The 5,577-nt window shown below is 28.9% G+C and overlaps 1 long non-coding RNA gene across 1 annotated transcript; it reads left to right on the top strand.

Annotated features, from left to right (window-relative positions):
- The first annotated feature begins 986 nt into the window (after positions 1–986).
- Positions 987–1,886, top strand: LOC118063596 (uncharacterized). Its single transcript, XR_012168988.1, has 2 exons — positions 987–1,270; positions 1,765–1,886. It is a non-coding gene; the product is annotated as an uncharacterized lncRNA (long non-coding RNA).
- The last annotated feature ends 3,691 nt before the right edge of the window (positions 1,887–5,577 follow it).

The following is a 5,577-nucleotide window of genomic DNA, read 5'->3' as shown; positions in this document are numbered from 1 at the left end:
ACCAATATATTTATCACTTAATCTTACCTCATGAAAAAAGTTGAAGTAATAATTAAGAATAATTGTTTTTCTTGGTAAGTAACTTGAAAAATTGAGTCGTTGGTTATTGTACATTAATTCTATATCATTGATGAAAATGTTAACACTAATTGGTAATTGGTGTGTGAGATTGATGTCCCTTTAAAAATAGATTTACGAGAAAACCATATAAAAAGATCACACAAACAATCTAATAATTATGAAGGATGTGTTCTTTGCACAACAATTTATATTCATCTCATTTCTTATGATTTGTCTTCAACTAATTGTTGTCTTTTAAGTGTAAATGTAAAAAAGTTTACGCAAATTCAGATCAAGAATGTAGAATATCTTTAAGACATTCAACATGAACATTAATTATCTTGTCTTTCCAACTAACAAGATTTGTTCCATCAAAATTATTTAGCTTCACAAACGCTTGAATCCCGCTGGTCTTAAACTCCATTGCAAAGTAGCATGTGACCAGCCTACCTAGATGCCTAAATCCTAATGAGAAGAAAAGGTGAAAGATTGAAAGAAAGGTAATTCCACCCGCATTAATTATAGAAAAAAAATAAAGTTGGGCAATCATGCTAGCATTGGCGAGCCACGAGAAGAACATGTGCCCTTTTGCATTATTTGTGAGTGGACCTCGCACACTTTATGGAGAGTGTGTTTGGTATGTGGATAGTGATTACTTTTCAAATAGTTTTTCGTGTCAAAATACATATTAATGATGTTTTTTTATTTTTTAAAAATCATTTTTGACATCAGTACATCAAAACGATCCAAAAAATACAAACCATATTCAATTAACAATTTACCAAATCACAAGTTGCAACGCAGAGACAAACAGTGTCGGAGTCAAGTCACGCACCCCCCACACACACATTTTAAAAAAAGATATATATCTATCGAGATATATATCACGCCTACTTATTGGTTTCCTAAAGTACATATAGAAAACGCTAAAATCTCCCACTTGTGAACAGTAACACAGGAGAACTACTGTTGAGGTCAATATGAAGTCATCCATGCTCTCCATTATAAAACCAGCCCTCAGAGTCTCGCTAGGAGCTCATAAGCTAGAGTATAGTAGATAGATTTAGAGTTCCAGAGCATTTCAGAGAGAGAAAAACTTCTCCATTATGGCTTGCATGTCTATGGTGCTCAGTGGCTTCATCCCGAAGTCGACCTTGCTCCGCATGCCTAATACCAGGCTAGGCTACATGATTCGTAAAACTTTGAGCATGTAGGTCAAGTTTCCTATGCATGTGGCTATATATTTGGAAATTTTCTTGTCATCTCGCTTACGGATTTCTGGATCTCTTTCCAGTCCAGTCAAATATGGGATGAACATGCATTTGACATTTTTCTTCTTCTTCTTCATTTCCTTCTTTTTTTTGGTCGGGTTTAGCTAGCCGTGAGGGTTTTCTTGGGCTAGATTTACTCTTCTTCTTCTTCTTCTTTTCGCCGGGGCTATATCAATGGTTTCTTAGCCACTCAGCTGATTATTTATAAATCATTTTCATGTGTTAGCCGAACAAAAAAATGTTTTTAGATTATAAAGGTGATTTTGAAAGAGTTTGGTTTGTTTATAAAAACAAATGACTGACAGCCAACTTAACTAGGAATTATTTAAGGTCTTTCAGTAATGATTATCTTTAGTGACAGTCACTTGATTTAGTTATGAAATCTCACTAACTACGTCCATGTCATTATCCTTTTCTTCTTGTGTGTGATCAGAAGTGCTGGACGTGACCCTGGTGTTAGTCACGGGCGCGGTGGCCAAACCAATACTGGAGGGCCCAAACCCATGGATGCGGTTAATGTTGCAAAGGAGAAGCTCCCTCTTGGCGGCTTCAACAGTGAAAAAGAAAATAAGACGAAAAGCGAAGAGAAAGTAGACGATGGCACTACAGCGAACAATAAAGCCAGCGAAGAGAAAGTAGACGATGGCACTACAGCGAACAATAAAGCCACTGGTTAATGGTCAATTAAAAAGTGCAGGACTGTACGGTGAGCTGGGCTCGCCATGGAGACAGTGCTGAAAGATTGATATTATTAGTAGGGGGGACTCCATCAGGCGTGTTTCTGTTCTGGTAGCTCTGAACTGCTTGCTAAGAAAAGCAAAATTAGAAAAGTCGCCTAGTTGTGATTTGAAAGTAGTAACTGGAACGTCGAGTTTTTTTTTTTTTTTTTGACAAGATATGTATATAGGTTTGGATTGGATTTTAGTAGCAAAAGTAAAGTTTATGCAGTATGTAGTAGCTAGGAGCTTGGACTCAAGTGTACTAGAATATTGCTTCTGTATGGATAGGAAAAAATTAATGGTCCGATCTTTCTTTATGAGTGAGTGTGGATGTAATGTTAGGTTTTTTAAATAATTTTGAAACTGTAGGAAGTAATGTCCTTATCAATGTAAAAAGTTATTAGTATGATTCAAATCATTTTTTTTTATAAACATAATATGACTCTTAATCTTAATGTTGTATTTATTAGTTAGTTAGCATTTATTATGTTTGTGATGAAATTTATTATTTTTATCAAGATGGAAGTCAGTGTTGTCGATAACTTGGTATTTAAAAAAAAAAAAATCCCATAAATTTATATTACACTTGACATTGTAAATAAATGTTTGGAGATTTCAAATTATATTTGAGACTGTTACAAAAACAATATTTTTTTTTTTTTTTTAATATTCAACAATATTTTTTTTAAATCTCAAATTTTACACTACTTACATTTACTTACTATGCAATATGAAAAAGAACTACAAATTTTATAAATCTTCAAAATTATTAGAGATTTATATGATTATTATTTTTAAAATATATAATATTAATTGAGATACATAAACTTGAATATTTATATTAATAATAATAATAATAAATAAAAAAAAAGGATACAAGTGGACTCAGAAGTAAAGTCGTACCATCGTTCATGTATTTTTATTCAGTACGTATATATAGGTCAATAATTGAGGGTGTTTGGTTATCCATTTGCTAAACTTATTTATCGAAAAAGCATATCAAATTAACTTCATATTTTTTTTAGTTTTCTTTTCAGTTGTTTTGACATGAGTCATATTTGATGAATAATGACGATCATATATTTGCTTCACAGTCTTCGAGGAGGGGGGTAGTTAATAAGATTTTAAATTTAGAATCACGTGGGGGTGTCGAGAAATATATCAGGAATAACATGAGATGTAGTTTCAATTTTTAAAAATTATCAATTTAAATATTATAAATTTTAGAATTATTAAAAATTTATTTAGTTGTTAATTTTAAGTCTTCAAAATTATATATAAAATTTTTAAATTTATTTTTTTAAAATTATCAATTTATATATTATAAATTTTAAAATCATGTGGGGGTGTCAAAAAATATTTCAAGCAAGAACAACATAAAATGTAGTTTAATAGAATAACTTTTAAATTTTATTTTTTTAAAAATTATTAATTTTAAAAATTATTAAAAACTTATTTAGTTGTTAACTTTAAATGAAGAGATTATACATAAATTCATCTCAACACTCACAATTAAAAAAAATATCCCTGATGGACTTCTCGATTGAAGAAGAACATTAAAATCTTATATTTTGATATGAATATTCTATTAGAAAAGAAAGCTGACGACGAAAACATCAAATAGAATGCAAGTCTTTGACAAGAAACTTGCCGACAATATGTTGCTGTCGGCAATTCTATTAATATTTTAATTATAGGAGAAAGTTCATGATTGTTTTATAATTTTCTGATGGTGATTATAATAACACCTATAAACTTCTTGTTTGGGCGGTCTAAGGTCTTTTGAGCCTTGGGGCAGTTTCCAATCATCTTCTCCTTGTAAAATTAAGCCTTAATGTGGAGTCAGATCCTGTTTTTTTCTCTCTGAACGCACGCGTGTGACTGCTAACACGTCATGGAGTGGAGATGCATTTTTGAATAAGTTATGAATTTTACTTTTAAAAACTATTTTAGTTTAATAATTTAAATTATTAAATAAAATTTTAAAATATAATTTATATTATTTTCTAGCATATCACTCCAAGTAAAAGTTTTTTAAACTTAAACTTGCACAAATCTACATTATTTTGTACTTGATTTTTATCAAATAAATAAGAATAGTAAAATTTAAACTCGTGACTGCTTAGTTATCAAGGTTTTAATATAATATCAAAGAACTTTTTTAATTCAATAATAAAGTCTTAAGATATTTATATTATTTTCATGTATCAATTTTGTCCTCATCTTATATTTTATTAGAAATATATTAAAATTGCTCAGCATTTTAACTGTGGCAATCCACAGTAAAAGGCTGAGCTTTCTCTTTTTTTTTTATATATATATATATTTTTTGTCTTTTGAGCTATCATTTTCTTAAAAAAAACTATTTTTTATTTATTTTTTTATTTTCTATGCCTTTCAGTTTTTTTTCCTTCTTTCTTTGTTTTTTTTTCTTTTAATAATTTTTTTAATTTAATTTGTTAATGTTAATTTTTTTTATTTAGTTATCAAACTTTCATGACACTGATCCCGAGTTTAACAGATTAACTTGATTTCACAAGTTAACTTGGATTTTTTTTATTTTTTTCTTTTTAATTAATTTTTTTCGTTTACTTTAGTTTGTTAATGTTAAATTTCTTTCTATTTAGTTATCAGACTTTCATGACACATATCCTAGGTTTCACGGGTTAACCCATCCTTTTTTTTGTCTTTTTTTTTTTTGTTAATGTTAAATTTTTTTTGATTTAGTTATTAGATTTTCATGACACGGATTCCGGGTTTAACGGGTTAACCTGGTTTGACCTAGAGTTTTTTTTTTTGCTTTTTTTTCTTTTTAATTAATTTTTTTTTGTTTAGTTTAGTTTAGTTTGTTAATAATAAATTTCTTTCTATTTAGTTATCAGACTTTCATGACACATATCTCAGGTTTTACGGGTTAACTTGATTTTACGAGTTAACCCAGTTAATTATGGGTTAACCCATCCATTTTTTTTGTTTTTTTTCTTTTGTCAATACTAAAAAAAATTTATTCAGTTATCAGACTTTCATAATACGAATCTCGGGTTTAATGAGTTAACCTGGTTTGACAAGGTAACCCGAAGTTTTTTCTTTTTTTTTGCTTTTTTTTTCTTTTTAATTAATTTTTTTTCGTTTAGTTTAGTTTGTTAATGTTAAATATCTTTCTATTTAGTTATCAGACTTTCATGACACATATCCCGAGTTTGACTGGTTAACCTGGTTTCACAGGTTAACCAAGTTAATTATGGGTTCCCGTCAATTTATTTTTTCTATTTAGTTATCAAACTTTCATGACGTGAATTCTAGGTTTGATCGGTAAACCTGGTTTGAAGGGTTAAATCAGTTAATTTAGATTTTTTTTCCTTTTTCTTCATTAGTTTTTTCTTCTTATAGCTTTTTTTTTCTTTTTAATTAATATTTTTTTGTTTAATTTAGGTCATTAATATTAATTTGTTTTTCTATTTAGTTATCGACTGATGTCTTTAGTTTTTTTTTTTTTTATGTCTTTGACTATAGATTGCACAGTGTAA

Source organism: Populus alba, chromosome 1, assembly GCF_005239225.2.
Source record: "Populus alba chromosome 1, ASM523922v2, whole genome shotgun sequence".
Lineage (NCBI taxonomy): Eukaryota > Viridiplantae > Streptophyta > Magnoliopsida > Malpighiales > Salicaceae > Populus > Populus alba.
Note: the sequence above shows the minus strand (reverse complement) of the source record. Positions and strands in the feature narration are given on the sequence as shown.